General features: G+C 35.0%; 1 long non-coding RNA gene across 1 annotated transcript; it reads right to left on the bottom strand.

Annotated features, from left to right (window-relative positions):
* Positions 1 to 4,284: 4,284 nt before the first annotated feature.
* On the bottom strand, positions 4,285 to 16,115 carry LOC309864769. Its single transcript, XR_014311756.1, has 3 exons — positions 16,052 to 16,115; positions 12,908 to 13,013; positions 4,285 to 4,356 (listed from the first exon to the last, which is right to left on the bottom strand). It is a non-coding gene; the product is annotated as an uncharacterized lncRNA (long non-coding RNA).
* Positions 16,116 to 16,556: the final 441 nt, after the last annotated feature.

The following is a 16,556-nucleotide window of genomic DNA, read 5'->3' as shown; positions in this document are numbered from 1 at the left end:
ACTCTTCTGCAATTTCAACTATGGCCCTTCTGGAGGGTCAGAGAGCAGATGGAGCCCTGCTCTGCCATACTCACTGAGTGAACTGGAGTGTGAATTCACAGGTAAAACCATGATATCTGTTATAACAGGGAAAATACGGAGACTGAGAATCAAACACCCAAGTGAGGGACACACCATGACATTAGCTAATTACATGTACTTTCTCTCATCTCCCTTTTCTTAATTTTCTCAAACTCTTTAAAATAATTTGTTTTCTGGGAATATAAATGTGATAAGATAATTTAGATTAAAAATTCGTCTAAATAAATGTTTGTCCCACCAAACTGAGGACTTCTCCATATATGCAACGACATAGTAAAAATCTCAAGAGAATAATATCTGATTTAAAAATGACCGAAGGTATGCACAAGAACCAGGAAGTAGAGAAAATCTGAATAATTTCAATAGAAATCATCATATTCCTTTCCAAAATGGAAGCATTTGGGACTTGGGAAATTGCCTCAAACCTACCTCAATAATTTTGTATAATTTATCTGTATGTCCAAATTTTTTAAAGATTTATTTATTTGAGAGAGAGAGAGAATGAGTGGGGGAAGGGGCAAAGGAAGAAGGAGAAGGAGAGAATCCCAAGCAGACTCCCTGCTGAGTGAGGAGTCCAACGCAGGACTCCATCTCACAACCCTGAAATCATAGACCTGAGCCAAAACCAAGAGTTAGACACTCAACTGAATGAGCCACCCAGACACTCCTGTATGTCCAAATTTTTAAGGAATAATGGCATCATAGAAGAGTAAATTTTGATGTTAAAAACTTCCACTATATTTATATACTCTACTCTGTTCAAGAGTAGACTGAATAATTCAAACCTTGAGAAGATTAACAGCATCATATTGTTTTATGGTGACTGTAGGGATCAGTAGCTAGGAATGGGGGTTTCAGCCTGAAGGTCATAAATATTCCTACTTTTAATTTCAGGAGATTAATTCGAGTCAGAAAATTAGGTCGTGTTTGGACTCCTCTTGAGAAAACAGAGTGATATTGGTAACAATGTGGTAGAAAGCCCAGAGGATCATCAATGCAGGGAAGAAGCTTATACCATCCTTACTACCATGTCAGCAACACTTATTGAGCAATTCCTCATGCCAGGCATTTTATGGATTATTTCTTTTAATTCTCTTGAAAGCCCTTGGGAAACATGCAATTATTATCTCCAATGAGGGGAGCTTAAGTAACTTGCCCAAAGTTACAGAGCCCTATAAATGGTTGAGTAAAGATTTAAACTCCAGCCTTTCAACTCCAGTGACCATACCACGAAAATCTTACGCAAGGGGCTTCAGGGTGGCTCAGTCCATTGAGCACTGGACTCTTGATTTCTGCTCAGGTCATGACCTTGTGGTCATGAGATCAAGCCCCCCACATCAGGCTCAGTGGGGAGTCTGCTTGGGATTCTCTCTTCCTTTCCCTCTGTCCCTCCTCCTGCTCATGTCCTCTCTCTAATAAATAGATAAATCTTTTTAAAAAATGTCTTGGGCAATGGTTGTAGAGCCCAACAACCCTACCCCCTACTCCCACTTATAGAATACACTTGCAATTTTTAAGGACTAATGGCAATTCTTATGCCTCCAGGGAGCAGAGCCAGGGTTAAACCTTGGGACAGTAGCTCCTTTAAGAAATCCCAACGGACCATCAGCAGAGGTCAGATGACCACTGAACAGCAATGGAGATCTCCAGCAACAGAAGCAGCAGAGTTGTGGCAAGATAAGATGACCTCAGCTGGGGAACAGAAGATTTATGTCCTAAAACACATGGGAGGCAGTGTCATTAGTAAAGACAGGAGCTTTCTAAGCATGGGAAGAATCTGATTTCTAGTGAATAGTCTAGTGGAGAAAAGGGTTCCACTCAACCATTAGATATATGGGCAAAAATCTATTCCTAGACGATGAAAGACAAGCATATTTTGGTACCTATCATATAGGTTTTTGATCAGGCCTTATGTTAGCAAATTTTTTAGGAAACTAGTAGAGTATGTAATATTTTATATTATGCATATAAATGTAAATTTATAATCTTAATACCATAATCACAAATATACTTATTAAAAGTAATTTTCATTTCCAGTTATATCTACAAATTCTTATTCATTTTGTCAGTAGTTCAAAATTACAAGATGTATATAAAACCAACTCCCAAAAATCTTACCAGGAAGCTAAAAATCACTTTACAGTAATTTTTAAAATTCTGTAACTGACACCACAATAACCATATAGTAGATGCTATTATTGGCCCCATTTTGCAGATAAGAAACCTAAGGCAGAGTAAAGGTCCATGTTTGTACATCCAATATGAAGCCCCATCAAGATCTGAACTCTGAACATGTACTCTTACTATGAGCCCTACATAGTAGGTTTACAAACAGAGAGCCCTGTTTGTAATGGAACCAAGGGTATGTGCCTAATATTTGCAGTCTTCTATTTCTACTCTTCAGTTCCAGCATCATTGTTGCAGACCTGTAGCATTAGGTCAAGGATTCTGGCTTTGCCTAAGAAATTCATCAACCAAACCAGAGAAAAACAAATCAAAGCTGAACTTCTACATCCTAATTTCCTAGTGCTTCTCTTCAACATCCAGGACCCTGATATATCTGGAACTGATTTTGAAAATTCCATAAAGTAAAACAAGTTTTCTGTAACCTAAGGCAGCTGGTGGACTAAAAGATAGAAGAATGAAGAATTACGCATGAAACTGGTCATATAAAGATTGAGCATTATCATTAAAAAAAGAGAGCTGGAAAGATTGGAGGTAAAAAGAGAGGAAGTGTTGGAGAGAGGGTAGAAGGGAGAGAAGGAAGGTAGGAAGAGTGGGAGGAAAGCAAAGCTTATGGAGAAGAGTGATTCATTGACATACTTAATTAGGTATAGTCCTTCTTGTTCCAGGAATATTTGAATGATTATCAGGTATTTTACTTTACCCTATTAAATATTTTTGTTTGGACACATTTCTCTGTGAAGAATTCAGCAATTAGTAAAAAGGCACTCTGAGCTCATTCCCTACTGTGTGGTAACTTCACAAGATAGTACCGTACTTAGACCTACCACTCACACAACCTCCTTGAATTATTTGACACAAGATTTTTCATAGATAAGTTATTGTGCAAGTATAAAGTAGTTATCCAAGTAATGTCCTCATCTTATAAATTCAGGGTTTTAAAAAATGTGTTTTATACATTGTCCGGAAAGAAAAAAAGTTTTGCCTTATCACTGATAAAACAGCCTAGGTAGATAGGAAAATGTAGTTCTATTTAAATATAAATCCCCAAATTGTTTTTGTACATTAATATTCATATATGGACATATCATAATCAAATCAGATATTGTCAATATACAATCATTAGGCTTGATCTAAAACCTTAATTTAGCCCACCTGTAAACTAATCCACAATATGTAAATTATTTATTATGTAACTAAAAGGAGTTTTCATCAGTCATTTTTTAATTTCCATAAATATAATTTTAATAACTAATGGTAAAATGCCTATATATGTTTATTATTAATATTACGAGTTGTATAAATTATAAATATATGTGCATATATGTCATTTATTATATGTTAAAAAAAAACATGAATAGTAGTCTCAAATGTTTCAATAGCCTGGCCTCTTTAACGCTTTCATTTAAAAGAGAAATGTGAAGGTACGCCTGGGTGAATCAGTTAAGCATCAAACTCTTGATTTTGGCTTAGGTCATGATCTCACGGTTGTGAGAGCAAGACCCACATCAGGCTCTGCCCTCAGTGTAGAGTCTGCTTAAGATTCTTTCCTCCCTTTGCCCCTTCCCAAATTCACATGTGTGGTCTCTCTCTCTAGAAATAAATAAATCTTTAAACAAGATAGAAGTATGCAGGATTTTGTTTGCCTTGTTTGTGCTTGGTATATGTTGAGATATTGTATGTATGCCTCAATTCAGATAACCAACTTATCTATTAAAATAGATACATTATTCATAATTATGCATATTTCAAGTTATAAATTTGTGAAATACATTAATGATGGTATTTACATTCTCTATATCTAACAAACCTTTTCTATATCTTATCTCTTACCAGTTAATTCCTTAGTAGATCAAACTTTATAACTTTTTTGTGTATCAGACTGTCCAAGTATGATTAGGAGGATGAACTACTGCTCTTCCTTAATGGTAGAATTTATATCATGTATTTACTTCGAAAATTATCAATCATACTAGAATGGTTCTTCGAGTAACTATTAAGAAAAAAGTTTTAATGCCTCTTGGGGTTTTAGATAGGATAAAATAAGAGTTTTTAGGTAGAAAATGCAACTCTAATCTTCTCCTTCCTTTGCTGGAAAACAAAATACAGGGAATTTATACTTGGTAAGTGAAAAACAAAGCATATAAGTCATCATTATATATATTCACATATATATATTATTTAAAAATATTTTTAAAAACCATATAAGTTATCATTATATATTTATTCACATATATATTATTTAAAAATTACTGTAAGTTTCAAAAAATGAATTGATTCATGGATTTCCCATGGGTTGTGATTTAATCACTGAGATTCTCAGGCCTAGGTTTTTCTTAAAACCTATTTGTTTTTAAACCCAAACTTTTTTGTTCACTACTTTTTATTTTAACTAGAAAACCTGACTCTCATTTTCTGAAGAATGCTATCTTTCTGGTGATACATCCTATATTTCATTACCATTTGACTTTATAGTTTCTATAAAGGAAGTTTCTATAACTGAGGAAAAAAGTATGAGACTTACATGATTTTCAGGTTATAAAATTGATAAAGAAGGACAATGCAACCATATTCTAACTCATAGTAGATAATAATTTATAAAAATTAGAAATTAAATACATTCAAGCACTATAACTTGAAAACCACTTTAATTTCTATTACAACCACGATGGATAAAGTATGGCAAAGAACCAAATATAACCCATTTCTCATTTTTTTTAATAAAATATTTTTGTAGCATTACCATGCTTCTTGTTTCTGGATTGTCTGTGTTGGCTTTCGCACTATAACAGCGGAGTTAATGTAACAGAGACCATGTGCCACACAAAACCTAAAATATTTACTACTGAGCACAGAAAAACAATTTTATGTTGCAAAATCAAGAAGATTATAAGGAAAATAAAACAAATGTTTGAGAAGCATTTTTTTTAAAAGAATTTTGAGGTTATATTTAGGTGTTCTGAAATTTCCTCTAATTTTCCTAATATTTTCAAATAAATTCACAATATTAATCTATTAAATCCAAAATTATTTTGGTCATGTACATATATGTGTGTGTTGTATGTGTATATAATTCACCCTGTCTCTGTGCAATAAAGTTTTAATGTTATTCAAAAGGCAGTTAACTTCTTCAATATTTGAATCACAAATACTAAAGTTAGCTTCTTCCAGTGTGACAGGTATGAACTAGTATAACTCCTTCTCTTGCAAGATAGCTATGCTTTAGTGATATTTGTATCACACTCTAAAACTCATCTTTCTGGTCTGGCATTTCCCTAATAATAATTTTTCTCTATTCTTTTCTACACAGATTTTGCCTCCAGTGTCAAGTTTGAGTCCTGAATGGAGTGTGTATATGTAAATGTGTTTTTAAAACAGAGCTGCATTTTAGAGAATATTTATATAATACTCAGCTATTAATATGTAAGTATATCAATATGTTCATAAATATGTTGATGTATAAATGTAAAAGAAATGCAAATTAAAAATTGGAAGGATTTTTTTGTATGTGTTTAAAGACCACTTTTTGGGAGGGCCTAAGTTTCTTAGGTTCTCAGCATTTTTAAATTTCCTTGTGAATTTATGGAAAGCAAAGAGATAAAAAGTAAAGTCCATGAATATGTGATGAATATGTATTTATTTGATGATATTGTTAGGGCAAATCTTTAGAGTCTTCCACTTAAACACTTACTATAATTTTTAGGTAAATAGGAGAATATACCTGGAAGAAAATGGCCTAAGAAAAAAAAATTGTTTAGGGTTCAACACAACATACTAAATAACACCTGAATACATTTGTTGCAGATGTTCACCTAACATTCAGGATGGCAATAAATGAAACTAGAGTAATAACAAAGAATAATTTTCATGACTTTCTGAGCTAACAGTTTCTCAGTGACTCTAGTCATTTGGCCACCATTTCTAATGTTTATCATCAGCACAACTCTCTCTAACAAAAGAGTCATGAGCAATGGTCATTCCAGAAACAATATCTATCCTTACCTCTAGTGATACACTCTGACCTATTCTGTTCCATTTTGGGTGCTAATGCCAAACATTAACTTGATAACATGAGTCATTAATGGGTCATAACCTGCAGTTTAGAGAATGCTGCACTAAGACATTATTAAGGACCTAAACATTTTCAGATAAAGGATTGGGCAATAAGGTATACAAGAAAGATAAGTGAACGAGAGATCAAAATATCTTTATTAAAATTGCAATTCTAAAAAAGAAAAAAAGTGCAGTTCTGCTGTGTACTGACTTTACAGGCTACTCTAAGTCAAGGAACTTCAGAGCCTTGGTTTTTCATCCCTAAAAACAGAAAATGAAGTGTGTCTATCCCATCAAATATATCATTTATGAAAATAAGCTGTGATAGTGGATGTGGAAACATTTTACAAATTGTAATGTAAAAGAAATTATACTTTATTTGACTGTTTAAATAAACATAGACCATACCACTATACTAAGTTTCTAGACACTCATGGGTATTTATAGTAATTTTAATTCTTCAATTCTTCTTGTTGTGAAGAAAATATTCTGCAGCAACAAGGGAGAAATGGTAGTTCTTTGAGTCAGTGCATGTGGGAGTATAGGTATCTGAAATAGAAACCAGAAACCCTGCTGTCCTCAGCAGATTCATTATGTTTCTCTTACTTATCTCTCTCAATCTGCAAGGCCCATCATAACAATGTACCACAGACTGGGGACCTTCAAACAGATTTCTTTTTTTTTTTTTTCTTTTTAATATTTCTGGGGCCTAGATGTCCAAGATCAAGGTGTCTGTGGAATTGTCTTTTTTGTTTGTTTGTTTTTTTGTTTGTTTTATTTTGTTGTTTTTTGGGATTTTTTGAGGCCTTTTTCTTTGTCTAATAAATGGCCATCTTCTTCCTGTGTCCTCACACTGTCTTTTTTCTGTGCATGTCTATGTCCTAATCTCCTCTTCTTATAAGGATGCCAGTAATATTGGATTAGAACCCACCCTAATGACCTTATTGAAATTTAATTACTTCTAATACAGTTAAACTCTGGAGAGCAGGACTTTACCATATGAATTTCAGAAGAACACAACTCACCCCATAACACCACCTAATTTCTTTTGTTGTTATTGTTAGTTATACTTTGTCAATACTAAGGAAACATGCTATTTATTTCTGCATATGTTTCATGTATAACCAAAAATAACTCATTAATTTTTTTGATGATTCAAAATTGAATCATCTCTATATCACCAAAATGGCCTATCTCATTGATAATTTATCAAATTATAGTAATATTTAATAAGATCAATTATTATTTAACAAAGACCATTGTTTTCTTTTTTCTTTTTTAAATATTTTATTTATTTATTTGACTGATAGAGATCACAAGTAGGCAGAGAGGCAGGCAGACAGATTGGGGAAAACAGGCTCCCTGCTGAGCAGAGAGCCCTATGCAGGACTGAATCCTGGGATCCTGAAATCATGACCTAAGCCAAAGGCAGAGGCTTAGCCCACTTAGCCACCCAGGCACCCCAGCAAAAACCATTCTTTAATGCTTCCAACAAAAAGGAAACATTGTAGGGGGGGGAAGAGCATAGCAACTTGATTAATTCCCAACTTGAATATGGAGGTAGTATTTGTTTCTTTGGAGATAGATTTTTAAGCAGAAATTAACATATTTGAAAAGTAAAATGAAGATGTTAAGATAAAATATTAATATATTCACATATTTAAAAGTAAATAAAAGCTTTTGATGACTACTAAATTTTGTTTCAAGTAGCTTAGGTCCCCACCAAAGTAAATAGCAACTCTTTCTTCTTTTTCACAGCCATGTAGGACTAATGAAATTTCATTTTAATTAGTAAGAATACATTACTGCATTTTCAGCTACAGACACAAATGCATTCCCACAGTCCAAAGTTGTATGAAAATTTCATATTCTTAGATTTTGCAGTTATACAATTTTATTCATAGTGAGGATCATTGCATTCCTTTAATAAGACTGAGCAGATGGGATTTCCATCAACTTTTCTGGAAACAGTAAAAAATCATATCCCTTTATATTATGAAAAAATATTACTGCAGAAGTAGTAATGCCAGGAAAAAGGTGGCTCAGATATTAAGGATTTTTGAAAAAGATTCTTAGCAAGATATTAAGTCCCGTTTTCTTAGAGAAAGGGAGAAGGTCAGAGATTAAACAAGGCTTATTCAAAGAATGCTGCCATCTTCTAACTATCCACGTAAGTAGGTCTTATTGTAGCAATGTCCAGGGCACCTCTGCCTAGAAATCCTTGGAGGGATCTGGAGGAGGAAGAGCCATTAAGCAAAATTCTAGTCCCCTGTGTTATTCAGCCAATGAGCTCAGAAGTCTGCATCTTCCTCTGTGTTGAGGATAGAAGATAATCTCTAACAATAAGCAGTAAATATAAGGAAAAAGTTTTTCATCATTCTGAATCATGTATAGTAATGAGAATTTTACTATGCCCAGATGTGAAATCATTTGACAAGTACTTATGCACTCAATCCTTCAACTTTTTTGAGCATCCTGTCTATCTTACATGTAATATACTTAGAATAAAGGTGAAATCTGAACAGGACAGACTTGGCTCTGTCCCCATGCAGCTCACAGTCTACCACGGAGAGGCACATAGTACATAATATAGATATAAAAGCAAATTCCAGTAAGTGTTTCTCATATGAATAATGGACGCTCTGATGCTGTCCTAAGTTTCACAAAATGGTCAGAAATTATTTTATTGAATAGGATGACCAGTAATTAGTCATCCTATCATTTTCACATTTAAAAGTGCCAGATGATACATCATAATTACACTGGGGTCACAGATGTAAATCCAGTTTCTTCTAGGTAAACCAGAATTTCAACCTATCAATTGAGCTGGGATCTAAAGGAATAAAAAAAGTCGAGAATGCAGAAAAGCAGGGACAAGAATATTCTAAGTAGTGGAACAGCACCTGAAGTGGGGAAGAGCTGTTCTTGTTTGAGAGCTGAAGGATGAAAACTGCCAATGTGGCTGATGCACAATAACTTAGAGCAAAGGTTGGCAAACCATAGCCCCCAGGCCCAATCCCTTCTATGCTTTGATGAATAGTTTCCTTCTAACACAGTCCTACTCATTTGCTTGTTATTGCCTATGTCTCTTTGATGCTACAAAGGAAAGTGAAATGACTGGTGGAAGAGACCAGCGGATCTGCATCTGTCTGCAGGTCTGAGCTGTCGCTGCATCATCAGCAACTACATCCCACCAGGAGACGACCACATTCAGCAATCTGGACTTTCCCTGGAAGTATCTGAACTGGCCTTAGCCTCTGGACAATGATTCAGACACCTTGCCATCTCCAAAGCGGCCAGCCTCTCACCTTCCATGGAGACATTCTCTCTTCACTTCTAGGAAAATTTTCTAGTCCTAGCAGATGGCTTCGGGAGCCCTAGGGTGCTTAGCACCCAAACAAGTCATTTCTTCTTTGAATCAGTTAGTTTTCCCCAAATTCCTGATCTATTCTGAATCTGCAGCATTTTCTTAGTTATGTGCCCATTGGGCAAGAAATAACTCTTGTACTCTGCTCAACTCTTCAGTACTACCTGGACTAAAGCCCATTTCTTATTTTCAATAAATGTCCAACTCTATTAAAAAAGACTAGTTGTAACAGACTACATGACCTGTGGAACAAAAAATACTTGCTATATAGCCATTTACTGAAAAACTTTGCTAATCCCTGATCTAGGGAAAGATTAGCATGAAATGCAGTTGGAGAGGTAGGTACCCTGCTATTAAGACAGAAATATCTCAGAGTGCTCAAAGCAATCATTATTGCAGTGTTCTAATTTAAATATCCATAATTATAGAATGATAGAAGCAGAAGGTACCTCAAGAGACAAATCTGCCATCATTATATAAATGGATTATGTAGGTTGATAGGACATTTTCCACATCATTCACCATTTGCTTTTTCCATTAGTAATTTTCTTGGATGAAATAGAACCTCTCTTTTAAAATAGACCTATAGTTATTTCAGCTAAACAATAAGGTACATTTTGATAGCATACAATGCCCTTAGCTGTGGAATATATACATAAAAATATATGAATGATTTTGATCCATTTATAATCTGTACAGTGGGAATAAGAGTGACACATGAAAAGAAACAGGAAGAAATACAAAGATCCCTCATAATCACGTGCTCATATAACCTTATCTTATGAAGAACGAAACATAACTCGTAAATAATACTTGTGAGCCACCAACTTATGCAGCTGTTTAGTGGAGTTGCACAGGAAGTGACACAACGCAAGCAATCAGAAAGCACTCCATAAGGTTTTTTTTTTCCTTTAATATTTCTTCTTTGATGACAGAAAGGGGGGGAGAAAGTCATACAATAAAAAGGAAAAAAATACGTATAGTCAATATTAAAGAGGCAGATGACTTTATCTAAAAGCCATTTTTATTTTGGAGAGCATGACGAAGGAAAGTAAAATCAGATACTGAATCTTGGAAGTAAACTTCAAAAATTTTCAGCTACAGGGACGCCTGGGTGGCTCAGTTGGTTGGACGACTGCCTTCGGCTCAGGTCATGATCCTGGAGTCCCGGGATCGAGTCCCGCATTGGACTCCCAGCTCCATGGGGAGTCTGCTTCTCTCTCTGACCTTCTCCTCGTTCATGCTCTCTCTCACTGTCTCTCTCTCAAGTAAATAAACAAAATCTTAAAAAAACAATTTTTCAACTACAAAAACCAAGCACTTTCCATAACTACAAATAACGGAACTAAGGACTAAGACAGACCACAGCTATGGTAGTTCAGTGGGAAACAAGAACCACACGGAACCCACAACTGAGGATGAGTGCGGCACAGGAAAACATTTCAGGCCAAAACTGCATAATTCGCCTCCATGCCCTACTAAGCAAAGGTGAGTGAAAATAAAGTGAAGTTTTAACCTTGCTATGTATCTTTGGTGAAAAAGATCAGAGATTCCTATTCATGCCAAGTGTATACCATCAAGTCAATGTATCATAAACATAGCATAGCTCTTATTCCAAAGCTTGAGATCAGTGACTTTCATCTAATGGTTTCCTTGTTTCATAAAGTCCTGAGTTGTGGAGAGATGTCTAAAGAGGGTAGGCAATTCTGTTGCCCAGGTTCAAGTTGCACCATTTCACAACGGTCTTTAATAGGGCTCATTTCCATCTGCATTTATATGAATCAAATTTCCTGACCCACCCCCTTACTCTCTAACTCCCTAGAGAATCTGTTCTGTGGTACAGGAAGTCCTTGGTAAACATTTAGACCAGTTTTGTACTTAAAACGTTTGTGTGACTACAATATTCTTCTCCAGGATTAAATGCCAGGATAATCACATGGTTGTTATTGTCTAACCTAAAACTAATTTCAAGAGATGACCCTATCTCATGTTCTAGGATGGTGGTCTTTACCCAGTCTAGACTGGCCTACCAATGATGAGATTTTCCTTAGGTACTTGCCGTGCATCACTACCTGTATTAAGTGACTATGGAGAGGCAGCTACACTGCTGGATAATACCGCTCCTTCCATGAGCACATGCCTTTGATGACAGCCTGCAGAGTCTCAAGTAACTGTAAGCTCCTAACAGAACTTTCCCAGGACCCATGTAATAAGCTTTCCCACTTATGTAATAAGCATTCTCCCTTGCCTCGCAGGTCCTTCCCCTTCTGCACCTGACCCTTAGATAAGACCCCTGGGAATCTTACCAAAACCACTTTTTAAAATTTGAATTGCCCAACTGTGCAGCCTCTCCAGGATTACAGTGTGCCTCCTTCAGGATCTGTGAGTCATAAATGTCTCTACTTCACTTTCCCTTAACCTTTGTTGAAGGGAAATATCCTTCAACAGTGGGTACCCCAGGGCTCTACTTAACAAATGTTAATTTAACAAAAAAAATCACAACAATGACTATTTCTACTTTTTTTTACTATGTTCAGTTAGCCACTGTATATCAAAAACGAATGATGTACTACATAGTGACTAACAATGACTATTTCTAGAAACCCCATACTGGTCTGATGTTAAAAAAGTCACCATAAATATATATTTTATGTTTTTAAAAAATTCTCATTTTTAGTATTTTGGGGGCTTTTCTGCAGGGAGACCAATAATTTGATGTTGCTTTGATTATTTGTATATATTTGCTATGCTGGGGAGAGATGGAAAATAAACACAAAACAATTTTTCATAAGTTATATCTAGATTTGTCTTTTCTGGGTTTTTTTTTTTTTTTTTTTTTGGATAGGAAGAATTACATTTCACCTATATGTACTTCTGCTATTTCTTTTGCTTAACAATTTTCTTCATCTATTAAATTACATAGGTTCTGAATCTATAGTGGGGGCAATTTTGTTTTTTGATTTTTTTTAAAGATTTATTTATTTATTTATTTATTTGACAGATCACAAGTAGGTGGAGAGGCAGGCAGAGAGAGAGAGTGAGAGAGAGGACGAGGAGGAAGCAGGCTCCCTGCTGAGTAGAGAGCCTGATATGGGGCTCGATCCCAGGACTCCGGGATCATGACCCGAGCCGAAGGCAGAGGCTTTAACCCACTGAGCCACCCAGACGCCCCAATTTTGGTTATTTTTAAAAGAATTTAGGCATAGGTGAAAGTGAACTTACCTGAACTGGTAAAATAAATTTCATTGAAATCCTTACATGTATTTCAGTTTGATTGCCCTTAAACAGGCTATAGAAAGAGAAAATGCACCATCCATCATTAGGAGTCCTGAAAAAAAAACCCTCTCAGGATATGTAGTTGCAGCTTTGGTGGGCTCATTACAATGAACTAGAATTCTTCATACCCTTTCTAAATGCTTCATAATGCTAACGTTTATTTCAAAAAAAGTTTTCTTAAGGTATACAGTTTGACTGTTACAGTACAGTATGATATGTTTTTAGGCTTTATTAATTTTATTAAGAAAAATAATGAACAAAAGCCAAAAGAGAATGAACAATATACCATAGATACATGGTATATTTTATTGGTGGAATTTGCGTCCATAATCTAAAATATAAAAGAATGAGTGAAATTTCTTTCTGATGAAGAAATAAAGATTTGATTTTAAATGTTAGGTTTGTGCAAATCTATCTCACCAAATTTTTCTAATGTTTGTTTATTTGCTTATTCAACCAATTAATCAATATCTATGAAGAGCCCCCCTAAGTTGTAAGGTCTTTGAGAAAAAAAGGAAGGAAAAGCATTATCTTTGCCTTCAAAAAGCTTACAATTTGGGGAGGGCATAAGAAAAAACAACAATAAATATTAAGTTTCAAGTGTGTTGAAATAAACCCATGAAAAATTTGGAATCAAATTATAAGTATTTCCTTATGATATAGTGTCATTTAAGTATTTATTATAAACCTAATTCAGACTTTTGTTTTTTAGTGATTACACTGATTAGGATATTCATCCACATAAAAAGGAAAATTTTATAAAACCTCCAAAAAAATCCTATGACTTTACTCCACTGGGAGTAGAACACAGGAAACTGCGTGTAAGCAAGGCCCATTTAGTAGTGTTGTTACTTTACCAGGTCTGACTTTGTTTAATTCCCAGGAAGCTGTGGGGTAGTTTGTTAATGGATACATTTTGTAAATAGAATTTTCAAAAGAATGTTCACAGTGGGGCCTCCTGTTGTTTTCTATTGGTTTGAGAGGGGGCATTCACAGATGCAGAAAGCAGTTCACAATTATCAAATTGGCTTTTTCTACAATGTAAGATAAAACGAACACATGCAATTTCTGGCATTGTCACAAGAACAACAAGCCAATCATCTGCATTTGCACATTAGGTGTGAACATTTCCTCTCTGGGTCTAATTGACCTTATCCAAGTTACAGAGAAGGAAAGTTGAAAGAGTTAGAGAAAAATCCCATTTTCAAAATCAAATCACTGAACCTGAACCAGATTAAGGGCATCTAAATTAAGCTCCTCCCTGCACACTGGTTTCCACTTTTCAAATATCCCTCTAACAGAAGTATCAAAGGAACTGGAATGCTGCCAAATGCAGATATACTAAGGCAGACACACTTGACTAAATCCAGACAAGAGATAGAGGATTTTGTAGGATCTTGAAATGAAATTACATCTAAATAACACCACATAAGACCCTCATGATTAACATTATGATAGTGAATATGAAATGACTAGAGTAGTTGAGCATTTATTTCCAAATATAGCTTAGTATTTTAATGTCATTATATTGACAGATTTTTTAAATTAGCATAAGGAAAAACAGTGCAACGAATGATCTCATAGTTAATACTGTCACAAACAATGACACACAGTATTGGGGCTCAAATTGAGTCTTAATCACTATACACAAACCACCACTCTGGGAGTAAATATGAAAGCTGATCAAAATCTATTAAATAGCAGCACAGCAAAATAGATGTTCATGTTTTAATTACAATTAATAGAGTGTGTCAAATGGGTAGTTCTTAAAGCTTATGAAGATTGGTTCCTTGTAGAGAAGAGATGGCTCTTACAGTTTGGTAAGAAGACTATTTCTACTCGGCATGCATCATTAACTTGATTTTATCCTTTCTGTAAGATATCGATTAAGCAATGACTAAATATATTTATTAAGCTACAAGTGAAGTATGCATTTTAGTAATTTTCAAAATGGGAAGTGGAAAAGGAAAAGCTGGCATTTATAGTGTAAGATGTTAATAGCTTAAGCTAGGGCCCATTTTTAAAATTGATGAATTCTAGCCTAAATCCCAATAATGATTATGCATTGCCATTGCTTATGGTCTAGTAGATCTTTGTTCTTTACAGATTTAATATTTACTATTTTGATGATATACTATTGATGGTGATTATCCATGACACAGATTAATCTATCCTTTTTCTTAAGTCCAAATTTGAATCACGTGTGTTACAAAATTAAATGCTGGTGGAAGTAACTTAACTAGGACACACACTCACACTCACTTTACATCTAACATTTAACTCAAAATAATTCTATTGTAGTGATAGAAAGAACTTTCTTAAGCTAAATAGGCATTGAGCTAATGTGTGTTTGATGTGTTTGATATCTATATGAGTTACGTGATTATCATCACAAATATCATTAAAAAGAAACTATGTGCTTATGCCATGTATATTGCCATTGATTCAAAGATTAGAATATCCAGAAGATATTCAGAGATATATCATGAGTCTACTACATAATCTAAGTAGAACAGAACAGACCTTCACATTTGCTAATAACGTTACCCGTGATCTTTGCAAATAGCTAAATGTATGCATATCACAAGAGCATATAATTTCCAGCATTACAAAACACCCACTGCATCCCTGTGAAGTGCAGTCAGTTACACATGTGAAAACCAGTTCATACATGAGAAAAGTAAAGACTGGTTGAGATGCAGATATCAAGGGATTCAGCTAGACTCACATACTAGCTAATACTGGGCTAGGTTCACTGCACAAGTCAGACAATACTAAATGTGTTTTGTAATAGATCTCATAGAGATGGTACCACAGATTCTAAATCTTTGAATGCCAAAAAGCTATTTTAGTAAAAGCTAATACTGAACATGTGATATTGAAACCCCAGGATATGATATGGTTCAACTTAGAATTTATAAACCCATAAGAGAACATCACTTCTACCCCAACAACAAAAAAAAGCCAGAAAAAAAAATTAACAAAAAACATAACATTTCAAGTCCATCTGAGAAGTGAAGTGAAGGACAAAATAAATCTCAAAGCATGAAGAGTCTTTTAAGGAAAGAAGGGACACAGGAATTATTCTACCTCCAAGAATAAACAAGAAGTGACTGGCATGAGAATAAAGTAAAAGAAAACAGCTGAAATATCAATGAGTTGTTGAAGATGTATTGATGACTGGGGTGGAAATTTAGAACACAATGAACAAAGCGATTGTAGTCATACCAGAGTTCTTTACTATGAGCCTCCATCATGAGCTCACAAGAAAGACTGTAGGCAAAGGAGGAAACCAAATAGAGTTCCCTCTTCACAGGGTGCAGGCATAAATCCATGCTCACTTCTTGAACTTTTCTTATATGAATCAAAGGTTATAAGCCCCTGGGCAAGGGCCAAGAAAACCTAGCTTCTACTCTCAGCAAAGGTAAATTGTAGGAGCCAAAACTATCTGACTCTGGGAAGGGTCAGGAAAAACTTTCCTTCTGGGAAGGGTCAGGAAAACTTTCCTTCTGGGAGGGGTCAGGAAAACCTTCCTTCTACCACAAGCCTTGACTCAAAGACCAGGCAGAGAAATTTTGTGCTGGAACTAGGGGAG

This window comes from Mustela nivalis, assembly GCF_964662115.1.
Source record: "Mustela nivalis genome assembly, chromosome: 5".
NCBI lineage: Eukaryota > Metazoa > Chordata > Mammalia > Carnivora > Mustelidae > Mustela > Mustela nivalis.
The sequence above is the reverse complement of the archived record's forward strand: the minus strand, read 5'-3'. Positions and strand labels throughout refer to the sequence as shown.